The sequence below is a fragment of the Rhinopithecus bieti genome, unplaced genomic scaffold (genome assembly GCF_001698545.2).
Source record: "Rhinopithecus bieti isolate Rb0 unplaced genomic scaffold, ASM169854v2 scaffold_7580, whole genome shotgun sequence".
Lineage (NCBI taxonomy): Eukaryota > Metazoa > Chordata > Mammalia > Primates > Cercopithecidae > Rhinopithecus > Rhinopithecus bieti.
In genome coordinates, this window is record NW_016805470.1 from 1,813,041 (window position 1) to 1,839,781 (window position 26,741).

The window sequence follows — 26,741 nt, forward strand, 5'->3', positions numbered from 1 at the left end:
TCCCATCTTATATGTAAATAGTTAACTCACTGCTCACTGTTTTTATAACAACTGCTGCATGAACAGCCAGTATGTTTTCCTGTTTGTTTATATTTCATTATCCTGCTTCTCTGGAAATGAAGGAAAAAATTGGAAATTTTATTTTTACCCAGTTTTTCTCCAAGATTGATGCTTTATCTTGAAATTAAACAATTAAAATACTATATATTCTTCTTATATCCTATACAATTTGTGTTTTGAATGTTTCACAAAGTGAATCCTCATATACCATTCTGATTCATCTCATAGAAAACTGACACGAACAATTTGGTATGCAACTCTCGGTAACACATAGTTTGGGTGTTTTTTTTGTTGGGGAAGTATTTGTTTTTACATAAACAAAACAATAAAATATGTCACTGCTCTGCAACATGTTTTTTTTCACTTAACATTATACCTCGGAGATCTTTCCAGCTTAGTACGTACAACTNAACTGCTGGCCAGGTGCGGTGGCTCATATCTAATCACTAATGATGTTGAATACCTTTTATTTATTTATTTATTTATTTATTTATTTATTTATTTTAGAGACAGAGTCTTGCTCTGTTGTCCAGGCTGGAGTAAAGTGGCACAATCTTAGCTCACGGCAACCTCTGCCTCCTGGATTCAAGCAATTCTCCTCTTGAGTTCAGGAGTTCGAGACCAGCCTGGTCAATATGGTAAAACCCTGTCTCTACAAAAACTTAGGCACGGTGGTCACAGGAGCATGCCTATGGTCCCAGCTACTCAGGAGGCTGAGGTGGGGAGATTGCTTGAGCCCAGGAGGTTGAGGCTGCAATGAGCCGAGATCGAGCCACTGCACTCCAGGCTGGGCAATAGAATGACATCTTGTTTCAAACAAAACAAAACAAAAATAAAAAAATCAAATAAAACTGTTGTACTGTGTTCTTTTGTTTTTATTTAACCAGCTGCTATGATTGAACATTCAGGATTTTTACTATTTATGTTTGCTATTGCAAACAATGCTATGATGAGCAACCTTTTATGTCCATCTTTGGCACAAACACAAAAGTTTCTGCAAGGAAGAGACCTAAAAGTAGCACTGTCAGGTTAAGAGGTGCCTGCATTTTAAATTTTGATAGGTGTTGCCGAATTGTTCTTTTAAACCATTTACCTATAATATGCCAGAGTACCTGTTTCCCACAAGTTTCTAAATTATGTTTTACCACTCTTCAGCTAATGCCAAATTAGTGGCTAGAATTCTGAGTTACAACTCACACTTCCCTAATTGCAAGGGAAGTTGTCAAATGTTTATTGATTATCTACATTTCTTTTTCTGTGAGTGCATAGTCAAATTCTTTACCTACTTTCTAGTCAGTCATTTCAGTTTCTTCAGAATAATTTACATATTTCATCATATTTTAAAAGTTGTATTGGGCCGGGTACAGTGGCTCACGCCTGTAATACCTGAACTTTGGGAGGCCGAGGCAGGTGGATCATCCGAGATCAGGAGTTCAAGACCAGCCTGGCCAACATGGTGAAACCTCGTCTCTACTAAAAATACAAAAATTAGCTGGGTGTGGTGGCACATGCCAGTAATCCCAGCTACTTGGGAGGCTGAGGCAGGAGAATCACTTGAACTTGTAATTTGAATGTCATCAGGAATCTGATATGGACTGGCTGTGTCCCCACCCAAATCTCATCTTGAATTGTAACTCCCATAATTCCCATGAGTCGTGGGAGGAACCTGGTGGGAGGTAATTAAATCATGGGGGTGGGTTCTTCCCTGTGCTGTTCCCATGATAGTAAGTCCCACGAGATCTGATGGTTTTAAAAATGGGAGCTTCCCTGCACAAGCTCTCTTCTCTTGTCTGCTGCCATGTAGGATGTGCCTTTCACCTTCTGCCATGATTGTGAGGCCTCCTCAGTCATGTGGAACTATGAGTCCAATAAACCTCTTTCTTTTGTAAATTGCCCAGTCTCAGGTATGTCTTCATCAGCAGCATGAAAACAGACTAAAACAGAGTCCGTTGCATTTTTTAAAAGAACTTGCTAAACTCTAATTAGTCCTAACAGTTTTGTTTATTGTCTTAAGTTTTCTGGTTAGTAAATCAAAGCAGTTTTCTCTCTTTTTTTATTTACAATTTATTTACAGTTTTTATTTCAACTCATTAATTCATCAACGTTTTATTGAGCACCTACTGTGTGCCAGGCACTGGTCAGAGCATTGGGGATTTAGCAATGAATGAAAGGACAAAAAATCCTTGAAACAAAACCAGAACTTAATTTTAAGGGAGGGAGGCGTGAGGGAGGAGATACAAACTAAATAAGTAAGTAAAATATACTTGTCATATGGTGATAAGTGGGAGGTTGTGAGTCCTAAGAGGAGGGTAGAGTGCAGTTTCAAAGATGAGGAAAGGCCTCATCAAGACTATACCTTTGCATAAAGACCTAAAGGAAATGAGAGCACAAGCTATGCAGCAAGGCCAAAAGCCCTGAAGGGAGTGTCACTGAGCCTGTGTGGCTGGAGCAGAGTAGGTGAGGAAAAGAGTAGCAGATGAAAAGGAAAAAAAAAGTATGTGTGTGGGGGGAAGATTAGTTAAGGTCTAGTACTTGATTATTTCAGCTTTTCCTTGTAGTGCTTAGAGTGCTTCAAAAAGAGGTATGACATAAGAAAAGACGTACATTTTAATAATATCACTCTATTTGCTGTGTTGAAAACAGACTGAAGGGGGATAAAAGTTGAACCTGAGAGACCAATTAAGACTCTACTGCTGGAGAGGCATGGTGGCTCATGCCTGTAATCCCAGCACTGGGGGAGATCAAGGCGGGCAGACTGCTTGAGCCCAGGAGTTTGAGACCAGCCTGGGCAACATGGCAAAATCCTGTCTCTACAAAAAACACAAAAATTAGCCAGGTGTGGTGGCACACATCTGTAGTCCCAGCTACTCAGGAGGCTGAGTTGGGAGGATTGCTTGAGCCTGGGAGGCAGAGGTTGCTGTGAGTGGAGATCACACCACTGCACTCCAGCCTGGGTGACAGAGTGAGACCCTGTCTCCAAAAAAAAAAAAAAAAAAAAAGAGTCTACTGTAATAATCCACTCAATAGATGATTATTTCTTTTGGTTATCTTATTACATTAGCTGGAACTTTATCATATTCACCGTTTAAATCAGGAATGAGTGTTAAATTTTAAGCAGATATTTTTTGGGGGAGCATCTACCAGTCTATTAACTTCATTAATAGATTTCCTAATAATGAACAATTCTTGAATTTCTTGGACAAAGCCTACGTGTGCATGAAGTAGTACTGTTGTTTTACCATACTTCTAGATTCAATATACTATTGTTTTACTTATGATTTTTGTATTTGTAGCTTGTGCTTTCCTAATCAAGTACCAGGATTATGCCAGCCTCAGAGAATGAGTGGGAAAGCTTTCTGAGGACTATACTCCATTCAGCACACTTTCCATTTCTATCTCTCCTGGTAATACATCCTGTGACCCTTCCAGGCCAGTGTCCCATGATGATTTATCCAGGTGCAAGTCAGGTCAAGTGGAGTCCTTTCCAGGGCTCTCACTCTAAAGCTAGAAGAGAAATGGCCTCCAGGATCACAGTGCAGGAAGAATGTGGTTTGGGGCTATGATAACCATCTTCCTTGCCTTGGGGAAGATATATTCATAGGAGAATGCGCAACCAGGTAGTGAGAAGTAGATGAGAGACAGCATCGACAGAGTTAACTGTTCTGATAGCAGAGTCTTGGCTCCAGTCCCTAAGGCACTAGTTCCAGCAACTCTTCCTATAAGTCTATCTCCCCACTATCCTTTCCAGTCAAATAAGCCAATACATTCCATTTTTTACTTAAATCCTTTGAATTGGATTTCTGTCACTTGCAATGGAAAGCATTAAAATCAATCCCAGGAAGTATTTAGGGTTGAACCATACTGGTGTCTACACATTATTTTGAAAAGCATTAAAAAAAATTGGATGGATAGAGAAAAGGATATGCCTTATATAAGACAAATATAGCACATACATTAAGTATAGAATCTAGGTATGATATATACAAATGTTCACTGAACAATTCTTGAAACTTTTCTGTACTTTTGAAATGTTTCACAATAAAATGTTGGTGGGGTTTGGGAATCAACAGCAGGAGTAATAAAAGCCATATTGGCATTAATCTAGACTTTAGGTGCTGATTAAAAAGAGCTCATTGTAGGACTGCTATGGGTTTAAGAAACCTGGCCCTGCATTAATGCAGCAATCATTTACCTCTCTTTGCAAAACTAGAAATATGGAGAAAAGGCAAAAAGGTGGGATGTGCAGTAAGGCAATAAATGACACTTCCCACTGATGTCTTTGCTGGAGGAATAACCTGCAGTGGAAAAAAGCTAGCCAATGTTCCTGCTGTCATAGCTAATACATGGTTGACCGATGACGATAAGGTGTCTCAAACTGAAGGGACAAACACACAGACACATGTGATATGCCTGAAGAATGTGCTGGCATCATTGAATTATTCAATGATTTAAATTTTCTCCCAGTACTTGCATGTAGCTCACTAGAGCCATTAGTAATCCTAAGCAATGTAAACTTCATTCCACACAGCTACCTCCCTGGTAAAAATAAACAGTTGACTAATCCATATCCATTCTCTTCTTCTTTCTTAGTAGAGTACAACTTTATTTGGGGCAACAATAGGTCCAGGTCCTTTGCCTCCAGAGTTGATCAATGTTAGACATACACAGAAGTCATCAAGTAGAAGCTTCCAAGACAGCTCTCTAAAGGGAACTGACTCAACAAGGAAGGAAACCCCTTCTGTTTCCCTTTTTTTTTTTTTTTTTTTTTTTGAGACGGAGTCTCCCTCTGTCGCCCAGACTGGAGTGCAGTGGCCGGATGTCAGCTCATTGCAAGCTCCGCCTCCCGGGTTCACGCCATTCTCCCACCTCAGCCTCCTGAGTAGCTGGGACTACAGGCGCCCGCCACCACGCCCGGCTAGTTTTTTGTATTTTTTTAGTAGAGGCGGGGTTTCACCGTGTTAGCCAGGATGGTCTCGATCTCCTGACCTTGTGATCTGCCCGTCTCGGCCTCCCAAAGTGCTGGGATTACAGGCTTCAGCCACCGCGCCCGGCCTGCGGCCTGTTTCCCCTTCTTGTCTGACAGACATAATGGCTGGAGTTCTTATAGCCATTCTGTGATTATGGAGCTTCGGTGAATACAGAAGCCACCTGCTAAAAGACAGTAGAACACAAATATAGAAGAGGCCTGGTTCCCTGATGACTCTGTAACAGGACTGGCCTGCCTTCGAACTAGACAGACATCTTTTTAAAGTCATTATTGTTAAGCATCTTGCCAGCTGCCAAACTTAGTTCCTGATAGGCCACCTTATCTAAAATCGTTAAAACTCATGTCCAATAGCAACTCATGTCTACACACATTTCATGAATTGGTATGCATGACACTCTACAAACTAAATTCCAGAACTTCAGAAAATGTTACCCATCACAAATGGAAAATGTTATCTGGAAGTTTGTTCACTATATTCCAGTGTATACAACACTTTATTTTCCATTTTCTTCCTTTTCTCTGGCATTCTCTTAACATTTCCTTACAGAACCTGTTCTTTGTAAAGTCAGTTTTACAGGTCTTCAGTCACAAAGCATTCACAATTCCTTTCCTTCACTTCTTTGACCACTAAAAACATGCCAAATCTAAATGCAATGTGAAATCCTGAGTTGGATCCTGGAACAGAAAAGAATGTGTGGAAAACTGGGAAAATTCAAATAAAAGCTGGAGTAGTAAACTCCAAGTAAACAAAAATTTACTAAGTAAACAAATCTATTATACCAATATTAATCTCTTAGTTTTGATAAATGCACCAGGGTTATATGTAAGATCTTAATATTAAGGGAAGCTGCATGAAGAGTATATAGGAACACTCTGCACCATATTTGAAATTCATCTATAAATCTAAAATTATTTCAAAATTAAAAGTTAAAAACAAAAAGAATGCCAAACGAGCTGCCTTTTCTTCAAAACAGAGCAAAAAATCACAGATAACAATTTTAAATATCCCCAAGTTGCCAAACCCCTGCTTCGCTTTTCTTTCTCTTTTAAAAAAATTCTTAATGGCCAGGCGGGGCGCGGTGGCTTCCAAGCCCTGTAATCCCCAGCACTTTTGGGAGGCCGAGACGGGCGATCACCGACGTCAGCGAGATCGAGACCCATCCTGCTAACAGGTCGAACAACCCGTCTCTAACCTAAAAAGGACAAAAAAACTAGCCCGGGGCCGAGGTGGCGGCCGCCCTGTAGTCCAGCACTCGGGGGAGGCCTGAGGCAGGGAGAATGGCGCGTGACCCCCCGGCGAGCGCGGAGCCCTTGAGCAGTGGACTGAGAATCCTGGGCCACTGCACTCCATCTGGGGTGCACGGAAGCGAGACCTCCGTCTCAAAAAAAAAAAAAAAAAAAAAAAAAAAAAAAAAAAATTTTATGGGCAGACGTCCAGGCCGCGCGGTGCCCCAAGCCTGTAATCCTAGCACTTTGGGCAGCCCAACGAACGGTGGCTCACGAGGGTTCAGGAGATCGGCAAGACCCACCTGGCTAAACTGCGGTGGAAACCCGCTCCAGTCTTATAAAAAACAAAAAAAAAAACTAGCCCGCGCGAGGCGGTAGGCCCGCCTGTAGTCCCGCCTACTCGGGGGCTGAGGACCAGGCGAATGGCGTAAACCCGGGAGGCGAGCCCTTGCAGGTGCGCCCCTGAGATCCGGTCCACTGCACTCCAGCCTGGGCGACAGAGCAAAGACCCCATCTCAAAAAAAAAAAAATTTTATGGCAAAAACAATAATTTAAGCTGTGTTACTTAAAGGGCATTTGTGTCTCATTCACTCCCCTCTCCAAAGGTCAGAACCTCAGAGAAGGCCCCACAAGCTGTGAAACACTGTTAAGATATTGTGTACTATTAATGCCACAACACTCACTAAATAAGAGTCCTCAGAATACTGCCATCACAGATACAAGTGAAAAGGAAGTTATATAGGCCTCTAACCCTGGACTAGAAATAAAGCCATACAAGTCTAAGCAAGCATACCCTTTACAGGCACCACACCAAGCCTTCCTGGCCAGCATCCAAGTAAACTGGAGGCTGAAGCTCCACATTTTCAGGTATTCCAGGGCATTGGCTTGCTTTGCGTTTTGAGTTTTCTTAAGGCTGGGACCATCTGTACTGTAGTTATTACTTCTGTAAATCTGTAAATCCCCCAAGAGAACCAGGGGTAATGGCAGCTGGCTAAGAAACACCTGAACAGATAACTAACCTCTGCGAGGCTTTAATTAAAGTGCTTTCTCTAGAGCATCACTATCATGAACCACTTTCCTTTTTTTATTTATTTTTGAGACGGAGTCTTACTTCATTGCCCAGGCTGGAGTGCAGTGGCACGATCTCAGCTCACTGAAACCTCTGCCTCTTGGGTTCAAGCAATTCTCCTGCCTCAGCCTCCCCAGTAGCTGGGATTACAGGCACCCGCCACTAGGCCTGACTAATTTTTGTATTTTTAGTAGAGATGGGGTTTTTCCAAGGCCAGGCTGGTCTTCAACTCCTGACTTCAGGTGATCCACCCACCTCAGCCTCCCAAGTGCTGGGATTACAGGCATGAGCCACAGCACCCGGCCGATGAACCACTTTCTTACCACCTAGCTCACAACTACCACTCTTCATTCTCTGAATAGCCATGAAATTTAACATAGCCCACAGCTTCACCTGTAATTATTCTCTATTCATTCAATAAATAATTATTGGAGCAGTGTTTCATAATAGCTAACAACAGCAGTTCAAACTCAGCCAGTTCTACGTGCCAGACACCAATCTAGGCAGCAAGGGAAACAATGTGGGAAATGGCAATTAAAAATAGTACCAGGCCCCGATACTTTCCAGGGGTGATAAAGAAGGTCCTTCCCGGCTGGGCGCGGTGGCTCAAGCCTGTAATCCCAGCACTTTGGGAGGCCGAGACGGGTGGATCGCGAGGTCAGGAGATCGAGACCAACCTAGCTAACACGGCGAAACCCCATCTCTACTAAAAAATACAAAAAACTAGCCAGGCGAGTTGGCGGGCGCCTGTAGTCCCAGCTACTTGGGAGGCTGAGGCAGGAGAATGGCGTAAACCCGGGAGGCGGAGCTTGCAGTGAGCTGAGATCCTGCCACTGCACTCCAGCCTGGGCGACAGAGCGAGACTCCGTCTCAAAAAAAAAAAAAAAGAAGGTCCTTCCCCATGACCCTCTTGACAATAAAGAAATCCTACCTATGTCACCCCAGCTACCTCAGTATGGGGAGGGGGTGATCGTGGGGAGGGTTCCCCGCACCCTTTTGATATAGGAAGATCTGAATCTTCCTATAGAAGATGGTAGAAGGGACCCCAGCATAGGAAATCCTTAATCAGATTGTTTTGCTACAGCACATCCTCCAGTAGCTTCTTCATAAAACACGCACGGGAGGTCAAATTTTGAGAACTTACATGTGTGAAGTATCTTCGTCCTTTCTTACACTTGCCTGAGAGTTTGGCTGGGTGCAGAATTCTGGATGGGAATCTATTTTCCTTCAAAAGGCACTCTTTGCTCCACTACTTCCTAGCTTCCAATCCTGCTAGAATCCTAGGATTCCTGCTCCTATCTAGATTCTTTTGTCTTTATGGTGCTAGAAAATTTCATGATGCTATGCCGTGACATGGATATCTTTATTTTAAATTGACAGATAAAACTGTAGGTATATATTTGTGTATCTGATGTTTTGAAGTATACATACATTGCGAAAAAGTTAAATCTAGCTAATTAACAAATGCATCACCTCACATTGTTGTTTTAGTGATGAGTACACTTAATATCCACTCTGTTTGCATTTTTCAAGAATATATCATCAACTACAGTTATCGTGTTGTATAACAGATCTCTTAAACTTATTCCTCTATCCAACTGTAATTATGTATCCTTCAAACAACATCTCCCCATCCCTGCTATACCCTAACTATCACTGTTCTACTCTCTACTTCTATAAGATCAACTTTTTTTTTTTTTCTTGACCCAGGACCTCGCTCTGTTCTCCAGGCTGGAGTGCAGTGGCATGAACACAGCTCACTGTAGCCTTGACCTCTTAGGCTCAAGAGATCCTCCCATCTCAGCCTCCTGAGTAGCTGGAATCACAGGCGTATGCCACCAAGCCTGGCTAATTATTTTATTTTATTTTATTTTGTAAAGATGGGGTCTCGCCATGTTACCCACACTGGTCTCAAACTCATGGGCTCAAGCAATCCTCCCACCAGGGCCAAGATCAACTTTTTTAGATTCTACCCACATATGAGTGAGATCATGTGGTATTGACATGGATATTTTAAAATTTATTGTGCTAGATTCTTGGCAAGTCCTTTCAATCTGGAAACGTATGTCCTTTGGTTCTAAGAAATTTTTTTTTTTTTTTATCATTTCTTCATGTCTTCAAACAATAACTACCTGCTATCTCTCCCTGTTACAGACATCTATAGATCCCTAGGTCATTCTGTTAATTCATGATAATCTCAATATTCACCACAATCTTTACCTCTCAGTGCCTTGATTCCCCCACTTCTAAAGGTGGTGTCCTTTACCCTACTTCAGCTATTCCCTTCCACATTGCCTACATCCAAGCAGCTCAACACAGCTGCAGGAAAAGCATACAACTATGCTAACTAGGGTCTCACCTAGGTTTATAACTACAAACATCAAATGGGCATTAGGTGCTGCCTGGAAATTCTAAAACTTTTCCTTATTTTCAACTCATTCTTTCCCATTCTCTTGGATGAATCCGACACCTCTCTTCATTTTTAGCTGAAGACCTTCCTTCTTATTTACCTGAGAACACAGAAGTAATCAGAAGAGAACTTCCACTTTCTCTCACCAACCAGCATTTGGGTTCACATAATCTGCCACCAACGAATTGTCTGCATTGCTCCTATCTAACTTGAGGCCAACATCCCCATTTACGTACTAGATCCCATTCCATCTTACCTACTCAAGGACTTCAACCTTGCAAGTGTCTCTTCTCTTTAGCCATCAATTGTCCCTCCCTACTGCATGAGCCCATCAATTTACAAACATACTACCATGTCTGCCCATCTAAAAACAAAAAGAACTCAAACCTCATGATCTTCCAACTACAGCCCCATTACTCCACTCTCCTTATAACCATCCTCAAAAGAATATCACTATGACTGTCTATATTCAGTGTCTTCAATTCTCCTCTCATTTTCTCCTTTGTAAATTAATCAATTTATTTTTTGAGAGACAGAAGTCTTGCTATGTTGCCCAGACTGGACTTGAATTCCTGGACTCAAGGATCCTCCCACCTCAGCCTTCCGAGTAGCTGACTTACAGGTGACCGGCTTCATTTTCTCTTGAACCCACTGCACCAAAACTGCTCTTGTCAAGGTCACTAGTGACCTCCAAATTAACGAATCTAATTGTCAATTATTAGTCCTTTTTTTTTTTTTGACATGGAGTTTCACTCTTGTTGCCCAGACTGGAGTGCAATGACACGACCTTGGCTCCCTGCAACCTCCGCCTCCTGGGTTCAGGTGATTCTCCTGCCTCAGCCTCCCGAGTAGCTGGGATTACAGGTGCCCACTATCATGCCTAGTTAATTTTTTTTTTTTTTTTTTTTGAGAAGGAGTCTCGTTCTGTCGCCCAGGCTGGAGTGCAGTGGCGCATTCTCGGCTCACTGCAACCTCCGCCTCCCAGGTTCATGCCATTCTCCTGTCTCAGCCTCCCAAGTAGCTGGGACTACAGGCGCCCACCACCACGCTCAAACTACTGACCTCAGGTGATCTACCCGCCTCGGCCTCTCAAAGTGCTGGGATTACAGGTGTGAGCCACCATGCCCAGCCTGATTATTAGTTCTCATCACACTATCAACAATCTCATTCAGCTTTCAATGTCTGTTTCTGATTATTCTCCCACCTCAGAGGTAGGAAACCATTTTCTCTCAGAACTTGGAAGACACTGCTACACTGTCTTTTCTTCTTCTAGTGTTCTTAATACTAATAAATGGCAACTCCATTCTTTCAACAGCTGAGGCAAAAACCGACTAGGCCTTTTTGTGTTATTGTTCCTTCGGCCCTATTTCTTCCTCAGTACTTATGTCTCACCATTCTATATTATGATTTTTACTGTTATTGTCTCTTCCCATTTACAAGAGTTATTTGAGGGCAGCGGACTGCCGTATTTATCTGAATCTACAGCACCAAACACAGTACTTGTCGCATTATTTATATAAAGAAACAGTGAAATTTAAACTATTAAAGAAGTCCCAAGCAGGAATAGATCCCTCTACAGAAAAACATTTTGAAGTAGCAAAGTATATTTCAGCTAGATTTCCACTGGTTCCTTAGCATTGGTCCAGATAGGTTAGTTTATACCTTGGTAATAATTCCAAAATCCTAGTGGTGTTTCACTTCTTGCTCAACCTACCTGTCAAGCACAGGTCACCTGGAAGCTCACTCTGGGGCCTCAACTGATGGGTGGCTGCCATTTGCAGCCCCAACAGCTACCATGACAGAAGGAAAGAGAATGGAAAACTACACAACAGAAGCTTGTATCATGAAAGGCTACACAGTATTCCCACGCATTTCACTGACCAAAAGCAACTCTCAAGGCCATACCTAACTTCAAAGAAGCAAGCAAGTACAATTCTACTACTTGCTCAAGAGACAGAAACCAAAAAGTACCTGGTAACACTGATGACTATCACATGCTTAAAGTGAAGCCTCTAATTCTGAGCAACAATATTTTAATTCTGGATCTCCATTCTCCATCTGTGAAAATGAACTACCGTGCTAGAACCATACACTTGCAGAACTATCTATGGGTCTTAGGAATGTCACTTCACCAGTTAGGTTTGCCCCTTTCATCACTCAGCAGTCAGCAGCCAAGCCATATATGGGTGACAGGAAAGTGCTAGAAACATTCAATGTCAAGAGTAAGGGAAAGGCTTGAATGGGCAAGAAAAGCACGTTCAATCAGGTAGAAGTGGGGAAAGGAGGGAAGCCTTCAGCAAATTTCTTTCGCCAAAGGTATTGGGCAGCTGGGCCTTGGGGTTCCTTGCACTATTCCTTGTCTGAAAACAAACAAGTTTCATTCAAACCACTTGACAGAGGATTTGGAGTTCGGGTATGATCAGTAAACCAAGCCAGCATACTTCTGTTAACATAGAATCACTATCTTTAAAAGAATAAATAAAAAGCACATGGTCATGCTACTAAAAACAAGAAAGGCAGCAGTTAAGAGATGGATTCTAAGGTAGAGATGATTTTTTTCCCCCCTAAAGGTCTCAATAGACTCAAATCCAAACTCCTAAGCTCAAGATGATCTGGGATAAACCTCAAGTTTACATAGAGCCTAGATTTAACGGATGGCTGTTCTAAAGTATCCTATGCAATGTCTATACAAGTTCAAATACTTTGCTTCAGACAGTGAAACTGGCAGAAATGTTGCAAAGGATTGGAGATTGTTACCACAAGCAGTTAAACTTGGAACTGTAAAGCCCACAAGGAATTACAATGAAGGGCAGAGCAGGAGTTCAAAAATGTCACTTGACAGATTCGAAGCAATTTAGGACTCCTAAATGCAATGTTTCATTGGTATCTACCTCCCATCTTCCCTATCCTTTATTTGTTCAACAAACATATATTGGACTGTGGGATGTGGAAAGGAATGCAGGAAAGTAAAAAAGAAACAGGTTTCTAAGAATCAGTTTCTTGTTCTGCAATAATTTGGTCTAGTTAAAGCAAACAACCCCAAAAAACAGATCAGCAAGGAAAGTTAAAACATATGCCTTAAGTACCGTAACAAGAACATAAGAAAAGTTGTTCTAACAGGTAGATTGGCAACCTCCTTTCAAGGGAACAATACAACATTTGCTTTGCTATGTGGCCAGAATAAGAAAAAGCAAACAACAACAAAACCCTCTCCTGTTTTAATGACAGTTTAGCGGTACCAAAGCTCATGGCTCGCATTCTCTCTCTCCGTCTCCCTCTCAAAGGTCTCTGCTGCAACCCCTCCATCATTCCAACCTCCACACTGCGCCGGCGCCCCACAAAAGCTCCATTACAAACAATGCCCAGACTAACAAGGTCAGCACCAAAGGCATAGGGCACAGAAATCGGAAACGGATCTTCCTATATCTAAAGGGGGCGGGGAACCCTCCCCACGATCACCCCCTCCCCATGCCGAGGTAGCCTGGGACTGTGTCTCTACGGTAAGGGGCCCGGCGCCCGCCGCTTTCGGGGGCTCTAAGCCTCTTTCCCCTATTTATCCAGCTTTTCCTCCTGCGTCCCTAATACCTCCACTTCCTCCCAACCTGAGCTCCCTATTGTGGAGTGAGGGGGGGTCGCGATGCAGGCTGAGGCAGGGGGAGCTGGGGATACGCGCAATAGGGGAGATGCTGTCATCATGTACGTAGGGGGCAGGAGACACTCTTTAAGGAAGCCGTTGTCAAGGGCAAAGGCTCTAGAGACCCACGACAGGGGGCTTTCTAGGTAATCCATTTGGGGATTCTACACAAGGGAGCTACTGTGTGTGTGGAGGTGTGAGTTCTCTAGAGGTAGCAGTTTCTGGGGGAGACATTCCATGGGGAAGGCGAGTGAGTCATTTATAGGCAAGCCTCTGTGGGGTTCTGTGTAGAAGAATCTTTCCTGGGAGAAACGTTCTATGGGGGTGAGGACGTCATAACAGGGTCTTCACAGAGAACTGTTGTCCATAGGGAAGCCATTGTGGAGAAACCGTTGCAGGGTTGTCTATAGGGGAGCCACTGTGGGGAAACCGTTGCAAGGTTGTCTGTCTGGGAAGCCATTGGGGGAAACCGTTGCAGGGGTGTCCTATAGGGGAGCCATTGTGGGGAAACCGTTGCAGGGGTGTCCTGTCTGGGGAGCCATTGTGGGAAAACCGTTGCCAGGGTGTCTGTAGGTGGAGCCCATTGTGGAAACCGGTGGCAGGGTGTCTAATAGGGGAGCCATTGGGGGAAACCTGTTGCAGGGTTGTCTGTCTGGGAGCCATGTAGGGAAACCGTCGCAGAGGTTATCCAAAGGGGAGCCGATTAGGGGCCTCTACAGAGGGCGCCGTTCCTGGAAAACATTTCTCCCTGAGCGTTCAAGAAGAACTTCCCCGAAGGAAGCCATGTCGGACCACCGCCCTGCGCGAGAGGCGCGCCGGACCCGACGCCCCGCATCCCCAGCCCGGCCGACCTATCCGGCTGCCTCCTGCCCCCGCGTACCTGACGGAGGGTGACCCGCTGCTGGAGCCGCCAGGGGACCGAGCGCGGGCAGCCCAAGCCGGCGCGGGGGTACGCGTCCATGGCGGCGGGCGGCGGAGAGGACGGGGCCGCTGGCGAGGGTCTCCGTGGCCCGCGGGGCGGCTCCAGTGCTGGCTGCTGCCGGCGGGGCTGCAGGGCGGCCGGTGGAGGGGGCGCGGCGCGCGGGCCCGCGGGGCGGCGCGCGCGCACTGAGAGGATGGGGTGTCGAGCCGCTGGTAGTTGGGGGGGCGCACTGCCACAAGGGACCCCACTTCTTACGCGGCGAGCCGCCGGGCCGGATTGGAGCGCGGTCCGCAGGGGGTGAGGGGTTGCCACAGCACCGCCCTGCTTCGTCCTCGAAGCCCACATCATAAAGAGGGCTTCTGCGCGGCGCCCCCCGGCCCACGCACACCTGACCGCCTGGGGGGCGGACCTCCCCAGCCCGCCCCGCCCCTCCGGCCTGCCCGCCCGCCCCCGCCTCGCCCCGCCAGGCCAGCCCCGGCCTCCAGCGAAGTCTTCCGCTCCGGCGCCGGGGTCCAGCGCTCCCCCTCCGCACCCGGCTCGCTTCCCTACTCTCCGGAACGGGTGTCTTCCCGCCTCCTGCTCATCAATTCCGCACCCACCCTTCAAACGTCCGGTAGATTCCTAGCCGGCCTCGGGTTAGCATAGCAGTGCGCACCCAGCCCTGCGCAGAGCATGAGCGTTAGAGGCGCACAGGATCCCAGAAGACCCCTAACCTTTACTGTTAAGATCCTGGCTCTACCGGTTTCTGCAGGGACATGTACAAGAAACTTGGGAAATACTTCACTGATAGTTAGTTGCCAGGCGTCCTGTATATACAGGACGTATTTAATGACTATTGTCCTGCGTCCTTTGTTGACCTTGCCGGAATGCCTTAAATGTCCTGTATTCATCTTTTTACAATAAATTGCAATAATTAGAGCTATTTTTCTCCCACGGTAATTGGTGCTAGATGACTTAAATTACAACACTGGCTGAAAATCCTTCCTTCACTAATGAAGATGTGGACAATCCGTATGGTGTCTCCTTCAGGTTTGTCTGAGGGAAGACCAGAAGGGAGTAGGAATTTAAAGTGCTTGTCTTTCATATTCAAGAAAGCAAAATACTTTTTTAGCTCAAGTCCGGAGCCGTGAACAAATAACCACTATTATTTAGAGATCACTTCTCCTCGGTGCAACAGCTCTGAAAATCAGCCAATCAGCGATAGCCTCACTCCGGTAACTATGCTTCTTAGTAAATCAATGACAACCTCATGCTTCTGAAAGTCAGCCAATCAGTGACCGCTCTAGGCCTGCGACAATAGCCAATCAACAAGTGCCTAACACCAGCGACCAGGCTTCGGAAAGTCAGTGGGTATTCAACTGCCGCACTCCAGTATCCACACACACAGCCGAGAGTCAGTCACTCGCTTCTGCTTCAGAAAGACAGCCAATCCCTGAAGGCGAATATTTCCAAAACCATTTTCTTTTCTTTCCCAGACTGAGTCTCATTCTGTCGCCCAGGCTGGAGTGCAGTGGTGCGATCTCGGCTCACTGCAACCTCTGTCTCACGGGTTCAAGCGATTCTCCTACCTCAGCCTACCGAGTAGCTGGGACTATAGGCTCCCACCACCACGCCCGGCTCATTTTTGTATTTTTAGTAGAGACGGGGTTTTGCCATGTTGGCAGGCTGGTCTCAACTCTTGACCTCAGGTGATCCGCCTGCCTTGGCCTCTCAAAGTGCTGGGATTACAGGCCTGAGCCACCCCGCGCCTGGCCTTTTTTAAAGCTCCTTTTTTTCCTTTCTCTTTTTTTTTTTCTTTTTTCTTTTTTTTTGAGACAGAGTCTTGCTCTGTTGCTCAGGCTGGAGTGCAGTGGCATGATCTCCGCTCACTGCAACCTCTGCCTCCTGGTTCAAGCGATTCTTGTGCCTCAGCTTCCCAGGTAGCTGGGATTACAAGCCTGTGCCAGCTGGAATTACAAGCCTGTGCCACCACGTCTGGCTAATTTTTTTTTTATTTTTTCGAGACGGAGTCTTGCTCTGTCGCCCGGGCTGGAGTGCAGTGGCCGGATCTCAGCTCACTGCAACCTCTGCCTCCCGGGTTTACGCCATTCTCCTGCCTCAGCCTCCTAAGTGACTGGGACTACAGGCACCCGCCACCACGCCTGGCTGATTTGTTTTTTGTATTTTTTAGTAGAGAGGGTTTCACCGTATTAGCCAGGATGGTCTCGATTTCCTGACCTCGTGATCCGCCCATCTCGGCCTCCCAAAGTGCTGGGATTACAGGCTTAAGCCACCGCGCCCGGCCTAATTTTTTGTATTTTTAGTGGAGACAGGGTTTTGCCATGTTGGCCAGGCTGGTCTTGAACTCCTGGCCTCAAGTGATTCGCCAGCCTTGGCCTCCCAAAGTGCTGGGATTACAGGTGTGAACCGCACCCGGCCTTCAAAACCTTTTATAAGATCAGCTCTGGCTTTGTTCAGAGAGGCTGTACCTTACAAGTACAGCTGTCCCTTGCAACCAGAGAAGAAATTCACTTTTTTTTTTTGCATCAGCTGTTGAGTTCAATTTATTGTTTTGTACGAGTTAAAAGTTCACAGCTCAAGATTCAATTCCCAGTTACCATTTGGTATGAGTTTGGACTTATGACAGACGCAATGACACCATCATGAGATTTATCAAATACAACTCAATTCTTTCTATGCTTGCAGTGATCAGTTTTTTAGCTCAAGTCCAGAGTCATGAACAAGTAACAACCATTATTTAGAGATAACTTCCCATCGGTGCAAAAGCTCTGAAAATCAGCTCTAAAAACAATTCAACGGTGCTGGACGTGGTGATGCACGCCTGCAGTCCCAGCACTTTGGGAGGCTAAGATGAGTGGATTTCTTGAGCCCAAGAGTTTGAGACCAGCTTGGGCAACATGGCAAAACCTCATCTCTCTCTATATATATTTGTGTATATATATTTATATATATTTATTTATGATATATATTATATTAATATAATATATATTATATAATATATGTACAAAATATATTTCTTATATGCACACACACACAAATTGGCCAGGCATAGTGGCATGTATCTGTAGACCCAACTACTCAGGAGACTGAGTTGGGAGGATCGATTGAGCCTGGTATGTCTAGGATGCAGTGAGTTGAGATCAGGCCACTGCATTCCAGCATGGAGGACAGAGTGAGACCCTGTCTCAAAAAAAAAAAAAAATGAGTATAGGCACAGATTTGTGCAACCACCACCACAATCAATTTTAGAACATTTTTGTCAATCCAACAGGAAAATCCTGTACCTGTTAGCAGTCGTTCCCCTTTCTCCCCAACCACCCTAGCCCTAGAAAACCACTAACCTTTTAATTTGCCTATTCTGGACATTTCATGTTATCAGAATCATTCAATATATGGTTTTTCATGACTGCCTTCTTCCATTTAGCATAATGTTTATAAGGTTCATCCATGTTGCAGCATGTATCAGAATTTTGTTCCTTTTCATGGTTGAATATTATTCCATTGAATGGATATACCACATCTTGCTTATTCATTTATCTGTTCATTAATGAACAGTCAGTTTCCACTTTTTTGCTGTGTTTTGTAGCTAATGCTATATTAACATTTGTGTACAAGTTTTTGTGCGGACATACAGTTTGTTTCCTTGAAGATCTAGGAGTGGGTTTCTGGATCACATGATAACTCTATGTTTAACCTTTTGAGAAACTGCCAACCTGTTTTCCAAAGTGGCTGCATCATTTATATTCTCACCAGCATCATATGTCAGTTCCAATTTTTCCATTATCTTCCCTAATACTCATTATCTTTTTTATTATAGCCATTTTAGAGGTTATGAAGTGGTATCTCATTGTGGTTTTGGTTTACATTGCCTGATAGCTAATGATGTCAACCATCTCTTCATATGCTAATTAGCCATTTGTACCTCTTCTTCTTCTTTTTTTTTTTTTTTGAGAGGAAGTTTCACTCTTGTTGCCCAGGCTGGAGTGCAATGGCATGATCTCAGCTCACTGCAACATTTGCCTCCTGGGTTCAAGTGATTCTCCTGCCTCAGCCTCCCCAGTAGCTGAGATTACAGGCATGAACCACCACGCCCAGCTAATTTTGTATTTTTAGTAGAGACGGGGTTTCCCCATGTTGGTCAGGCTAATCTCAAACTCCCGACCTCAGGTTGTTGATCTGCCCACCTCAGCCTCCCAAAGTGCTGGGATTACAGGTGTGAGCCGCTGTGCCTGGCATGTACCTCTTCTTTGGAGGAATGTCTGCTCGAATTTTTTGATCATTTTTACTTGGTTACTTGTCCTTTTATTAAGTTGTGGTAGCTCTTTATGTAGTCTAGATACAAGTACCTTATCAGAAATATGATTTGCAAAAATTTTATCCCATTCTGTGGGTTGTCTTTTCACATTCTTGATATTGTTGTTTGAAACACAAAACTTTAAATTTTTTTTTTTTTTTTTGAGAAGGAGTCTTGCTCTGTTGCCCGGGCTGGAATGCAGTGGCTGGATCTCAGCTCACTGCAAGCTCCGCCTCCCGGGTTCACGCCATTCTCCTGCCTCAGCCTCCCGAGTAGCTGGGACTACAGGCGCCTGCCACCTCGCCCGGCTAGTTTTTTGTATTTTAGTAGAGACAGGGTTTCACCGTGTTAGCCAAAATGGTCTCGATCTCCTGACCTCGTGATCTGCCTGTCTCGGCCTCCCAAAGTGCTGGGATTACAGGCTTGAGCCACCGCGCCCAGCCAAAACTTTAAAATTTTAATGATATCCAGTTTATCAATTTTTTTCTTTTGTTGTTTGTGCTCTACATGTCATAACTAGGAAACTATTGCCTAATCCAAAGTCATGAAGACTTACTCTTACATTTTCTTGTAAGAGTTTAATAATTTTGGCTCTTACATTTTAAGTCTTTGATTAATTTCAAATTAATTTTTCTATATGAGGTGAGGCAGGGATCCAACTTCATTCTTTTCCATGTGGCTATTCACTTGTCTCAGCACCATTTGTTAAACATACTATTTTTTTCCTATTGAATTGTCTTGGTACCCTTGTTGAAAATCAATTGTGTTACCCATTTTTTTATTTGTGTATATTTGAATCCACAAATGCCAAATTGCAAGAGTGAATTTTATGACAAATTTTCTGAAGAGTGTATATTTATTAAAGGAGGGAAAATCCATTTGCAGCTCTTTGTGTGGTATGTGTTTATTCAATATTGAAAATGGTGGAAAGTCAGATATAAATCAGCACATACTAACGGCTAAGCATAAAAGATGTGTGATTTTTGTACCAAAGGAATGGATAAAATGACAAATTTTAAAGATAAATTCAGATTGAGAAGATAAAATAATCAAAGCAAAGTTGTAATGGCCTCCCACACTGTCTGTTGTCATCATTCAGCTCAAGTCACTCTTTGAACATACTGCTACCAGTAGTATTTTCTAATGCCAGTATTGCAAGCAAATTTTCAAATGCTGGGACAAAATCTACTGCAATAATTTGAGATGTAATGACTCCACTTACTACTGTTGCAGTGATTATCAAAGCTCTAAATGCCTCACTGTTTTATAGCATAACCATGGATGTGAGTAACCACAGTGAAGAAAAGCTTTTCCTTTGCTTGTGCAATAGTTTTCTTGTGAAAAAGGCTTGCTTGTGGGGCTATTTTGTGTAGAATCCCTTCCGGATGAGATTCAGAAATGAGCAAATTGTTGCAGAGATTCTCCTAATGAATTAGGAGTTATTAAAAACTGTAGAGCTTTTGATGGAAATAATACAAATAAAATATTGGTAGATGTTTGCACAATGTTTATTCAAAATTGAAGTAAAGCTTGACTGATTCTATGGAAGCTATTGACTGTCCTGCTCATATTCTGCATAATGCTGCTCAAACAGCATATGATGTCCTTTCCATTGCCTCTGAAGCAACTATCCTGAAATTGTTCTTATGTCAGCATTTGAAATATTTGAACTGAACAATTAAGATATTTATGTAATTTTGTTGGCATTTAATATTCGTCAATTCTTTTGCATTCAAAAACCTGCTAGCTCGTTCTCTCTCTCTCTTTTTTTTTTTTTTTGAAATGAACTTTCGCTCTTGTTGCCCAGGCTGGAGTGCAGTGGCACAATCTCAGCTCACTGCAACCTCTGCCTCTTGGGTTCAAGCCATTCTCCTGCCTCAGCCTCCTGAGTTGCTGAGATTACAGGCATGCACCACCATGCCTGGCTAATTTTGTATTTTTAGTAGACATGGGGTTTCATTATGTTGGTCAGGCTGGTCTTGAACTCCTGACCTCAGGTGATCCACCTGCCTTGGCCTCCCAACATGCTGGGATTACAGGCGTGAGTCACCGCACATAGCCAGCATTCTTTAACTTATGGATTTGAGAGACTCCTCAGTTTATTTGAAGTACTGAAAATATATTTTAATTTTAAAGAAAAAGCTCTCAGGTTAGGAATGGTGGCACGCCTATAATACCAGCTACTGGGGAGGCCACAGCGGGAGGATCCCTTGAGGCAGGAGTTCCAGACTAGTCTGGGTAACATAGTGAGACTCCATTTCTATTTGAAAATTTAAAAAATTTACCGGGCATGGTGGCACATGCCTGTTGTCCCAGCTACTCAGGAGGCTGAGGTGGGGAGATAGCCTGAGCCCAGGAGTTCAAGGTTGCAGTGAGCTGTGACCTATGTACTCTAGCCTGGGTAACAGAGCAAGACCTCATCTCTCTTTGATAAAAAAAAAAAAAAAAAAAAGGAGGGAGAGAGAAAGAAAAGACACCCAAATTCTTATTGACTTTTAAGTAGCCCATTGGGAGGGAAGAGCTTTTTAGCAATAGGGTTATGCAAATGAAAAAAGAGCAAACAGTGTTATTGAAATACTCCAATGCTTAAGGGAACTCTTGAATGCATTAAGTGAATAATTGAAGAAAAATGTAACCCTTTAAGTGTCAAGGCTGTTCTTAAAAGGGACAACATTACGAACAGGAAAAAGTCTGACTTGAAGTGAATAATTATTACAGCACTTATCATGATTACCTTTTGAAATGGATTTCAACCCATCAAGAATTTTCTTTTTTTTTTTTTTTTGACAAAGACTCACTGCTGCCCAGGCTGGAGTTCGGTGGAGTCCATGATCTCAGCTCATTGCAACCTCCACCTCCTGGGTTCGAGCAATTCTTGTGCCTCAGCTTCCTGACATAGCTGGGATTACAGGTGTGCTTTATCATGCCTGGCTAAGGTTTTGTAATTTTAGTAGAGACAGGGTTTCACCATGTTGACCAGGCTGATCTCAAACTCCTGGCCTCAAGCAATCCACCTGCCTTGGCCTCAAAGTGCTAGGATTACAGGCATGAGCCACCGTGCCCGCCCAAGAATTTTATTCTCTTATATGGATATTACTGAATACTCTTCTAGCATGGGAACAAGTGGAATCCTCATATTTAGTGTCGAAGAAGAAAGGAACAGAAAATGATAATGTTCTCTTTGTTGGGGACAGCATTTTAAGTTATTGATCAAGAGATGAAACAATCCTGAAGAATAGAAAATCAAGTTGTGCCATGAAAGATAGTATTTGCTTTAATGCACCAAATTGGAAGAGCAATTTTCAGGGTTGTTAACTTTATCTTAGAATATGTTCTGTGCATTAGTCCATTCTTGCACTGCTATAAAAAAATACCTCAGACTGGGTATTTTTTATTTTCTGTATTTTATGGACCTGCCACTTCAGGAAAGACTGGCTAATTTATTAAAACAAAAAAAGAGAAAGAGACTTAATTGGCTTATGGTTCTGCAGACTGTACAGGAATGACTGGGTAATTTATAAAGAAAAGAGGCTTAATTGGCTCATGTTCTGCAGGCTGTACAGGAAGCATAGTGGCTTCTGCTTCTGTGGAGGCCTCAGGAAACTTACAATCATGGTGGAAGACAAAGGAGAAGCAGGCACATCTTACATGGCTGGAGGAGGAGCAAGAGAGAGAGGGGAAGGTGCTACATACTTTTAAACAACCAAACCTCATGAGCACTCACTATTACAAGTATAGCACCAAGGACTTGGTGCTAAACCATTCATGAGAAACCATCCCCACAATCCAATCACATCCCACCAGGCCCCACCTTCAACACTGGGGATCACAATTTGACATGAGATTTGGTGAGGACACAGATCCAAACCACATCATTTTCCCCCAGCCCCCACAAACCTCATGTCCTTCTCACATTTCAAACTATAATCATCCCTTCCCAACAGTCCCCTAAAGTCTTAACTCATTCCATCATTAACTCAAAAGTTCACTGTCTAAAGTCTCATCTGAGACAAGGCTAGTCCCTTCCACCTATGAACCTGTAAAATCAAAAACAAGTTAGTTACTTCCAAGATACTGTGGGGGTACAGGCATTGGGTAAATACTCCCCTTCCAAAAGGAGAAATTGGACAAAAAAAAGGGGCCACAGGCCCCATGCAAGTCTGAAACCCAGAAGGGCAGTCATTAAATCTTAAAGCTCCAAAATAATCTCCTTTGACCCCATGTCCCACATCTAGGGCACATTGGTATGAGAGGCGGGCTCCCAAAGCCTTGAGCAGCTCCACCCCTGTGGATTTGCAGGGTGTAGCCCCTGAGGCTGCTCTTATGGGCTTCTGTTGAGTGCCTCTGGCTTTTCCAGGCGCAGGGTGCAAGCTATCAGTGGATATACCATTCTACTGCCTAGTGGAGCTGGAAGACAGTGACTTTCTTCTCACAGCTCCACTAGGCAGTGCTCCAGTGGGGACTCTGTGTGGGGGCTCCAACCCCACATTTCCCCTTCACACTGCCCTAGTAGAGGTTCTCCATGAGGGCTCCACCCCTGTAGTATGCTTCTGCCTAGACATCCAGGTTTTTCCATATATCCTCTGAAATCTAGGCAGAGGCTCCCAAGCCTCAACTCTTGCACTCTCTGTACCTGCAGGGCTAACACTACATAGAAGCCACCAAGGCTTATGGCTTACACCCTCTGAAGCAGCAACCTGAGCTGTACCTGGGCCCCTTTTAGCTGTGACTAAAGCTGGAGTGACTGGGATGCAGGGAACAGTGTCCTAAGGCTGCACAGGGCAGTGGGGCCCTGGGCCTGGCCCAAAAAAAAACATTCTTTCGTACTTGGCGTCTGGGCCTATGATGGGAGAGGCTGCCAAGAAGGTCTCTGAAATGCCTGTGAGGCCTCTTTCCCATTGTCTTGGATATTAGCACTTGGCTTCTTTCAGTTTTCCTGCCTCAGACTCCTGAGTGGCTGGGACTACAGCTGCCTACCACCATGCCCAGCTAATTTTGGTATTTTTAGTAGAGACAGGGTTTTGCCATGTTGGCCAGGTTGGTCTTGAACTTCTGACCTCAAATGATTTACCCACCTTGGCCTCCCAAAGTGCTAGGATTACAGGCATGAGCCACCACAACCTGCCTGGCTTCTGTTTTCTTATGCAAATGTATGCAGCCTGCTTGAATTCCTCCCCTGAAAATGGGCTGCACATTTTCCAAACTTTTATATTCTGTTTCCCTTTTAAATATAAGCTTAGGTTTCAAGTCATTTCTTTGCTCACACATATGAGCATAGGTTGTTAAAAGCAGCTGGGCCACATTTTGGATGCTTTACTGCTTAGAAATTTCTTCTATCAGATGCACTAAATCATCACTTTCAAGTTCAAAGTTCCACAGATCCCTAGCGTAGGGGCACAATGCATCCAGCCTCTTTGCTAACACATAATAAAAGTGATCTTTACTCCAGTTCCCAATAAATTCGTCATCTCTATCTGAGACCTCTTCAGCCTGGACTTCATTGTCTATATCACTATTAGTATTTTGGTCACAACAATTTCACAAGTGTTTAGGAAATTCCAAACTTTCCTTCATCTTCCTGTCTTCTTCTGAGCCCTTCATACTCTTCCACCCTCTGTTGATTACCCAATTCCAAAGCTGCATCCACATTTTCAGGTATCTTTACAACAGTGACCCACTCCTTGGAACCATTTTTCCGAATGTTTCTTCTCACACTGCTATAAAGAAATACCTGAGACTGGGTAATTTATTTTAAAAAGAAGTTTAATTGGCTCACAGTTCTGCAGGCTCTATAGGAAGCATAGTGGCTTCCGTTTCTGGGGAGGCCTCAGGAGACTTATAATCATGGCAGAAGGTGAAGGAGAAGCAGGCACATCTTGCATGGCTAGAGTAGGAGCAAGAGAGAAAGAGGGGAGGTGTTACACATTTTTAAACAACTAAATCCTGAGAGTACACAATCACTATCATGAGTACAGTGCCAAGGGGCTAAACCACCACCACGATCCAGTCACCTCCCACCAGGCTTCATCTCCAACACTGGGGATTACAGTTTGACATCAGATTTGGTGGGAACACAGATCCAAACCACATCATTCAGTATGCAGCCTCATATTGCTGATGTTGAGCATATTATCTAACTAATGAATGTTCAATGGACAACTGAAATAAGTTAAATGTTACCATTGTTGAAGCTATGTTACAATGAAAGTAACTATAGATTATATCTACAAGGAATTTTATAGGCAAATTTCAAAATCAAGAATCTTAAGTACAGTGGTCAAAAATATAATTAGAGAAATATGTAATTCAGATACTTATAATTTATTTTCTATAAGCAAAGAAATACTTTTAGTGAATGTCCCATGCAATAATTTTTATGTCAGTATACATGTGCATAGGCAATTAGGTGTAATTCTAATTTAACTGAGTCCTTGTATTTTTATTTGTTAAATCTGGTAACCCTACTAGTGGATGATCTGAGATATTGCATGCAATCGTTAACAATGATCTTTTAAAAATAATATGTAACAAGCCAGGCACGGTGGCTCATGCCTGTAATCCTAGCACTTTGGGAGGCTGAGGCAGGCGGACCCCAAGGTCAGGATTTAGAGAACAGCCTGGCCAGCATGGTGAAACCCCATCTCTACTAAAAATACAAAATTTAGCTGGGCATGGCAGCATGTGCCTGTAGTCCCAGCTACTCAGGAGGCTGAGGCAGGAGAACTGCTTGAACCCAGAAGGCGAAGGTTGCAGTGAGCTGAGATCGTGCCACTGTACTCCAGCCACAGAGCCAGACCCTGTCTAAAAATAAAAAAATCTGTAATAATCTTTTTTTTACAGAGGTATAAAATCTTTATAATAAAATGTATATTTCATTTGACAATTTTTGACAAATGCATGCAATTGTGAAACTATTATCACTTCCTCCCCAAATCAGTGCCATTCCATGACCACAGAAAGTTCTGGGAGACTCTCAATGAAAAATAATAACAAAATAACAACACACACACACACACACACACATACACACGTGAAAGTCAAGACCCTTTTGCAGTCAAATCCCTCACCTAACCCCAGGCAACCACTGATTTCATTTTTTTGTTTGTTTGTTTTGAGACAGGATCTTGCTCTGCTGCCCAGGCTGGAGTGCAGTGATGCAATCATAGCTCACTATAACCTCAAACTCTCAGGCTCAAGTGATCCTCTCGCCTCAGCCTCCCAAGTAGCTGGGACCACAGGTGAGTGCCACTATGCCTGGCAAATTTTTAAAAAATTTTTTGTAGAGATGGGGTCTCATTGTGTTTCCCAGGCTGGCGTTAAACTCCTAGGCTCAAATGATCCTACCACCTCAACCTCCCAAAGTGCTGGAATTACAGGCATGAGCCTTCACACCCAGCCCTTGATTTGATTTTAATGTCTGTAGATTAGTTTTGTCTGCTCTTGAAATTTATGTAAATGGAATCAGCATATTGATTTTTGAGATTCATTCATTATGCTATATGTATCAATAATTTGTTTACTTTTATTGGTAATGAGTAATATTTTATAGCTCAAACATAACATAATGTGTCTATCCACTTACTAGGTGGTGAACATTTGACTTGCTTCCAGTTTGAGTGTATTACGTGTATAAACTCCGATAAAACATGCATGTATAAGTCTTTGTGTGGCCATATGTTTTCACTCTTCTTGGGTAAATAGAAGAATTGCTAGGTTATATGGTACATGTATGTTTATAAGATAACCATCTAACAGTTTTTCAAAGTGGTTGTGCCCCATTTTACACTCCCATCAGAAGTGTATGAGAATTCGGTCCTGGGGCGGTGGCTCATGCCTGTAATCCCAGCACTTTGGGAGGCCGAGGCGGGTGGATCATTTGCGGTCAGGAGTTCAAGACCAGCCTAGGCAACATGGTAAAACCCCGTCCCTACTAAAAATACAAAAATTAGCTGGGTGGTAGTGACATGCACCTGTAATCCAAGCTACTTGGGAGGCTGAGGCAGGAGAATCACTTGAACCTGAGAGGCAGAGGCTGCAGTGAGCCAAGATCGCACCACTGCACTCCAGTTTGGGTCACAGAGTGAGACCCTAGCAACACTTGGTAGTGTCAGTCTTTTTTTTTTTTTTTTTTTTTTTTT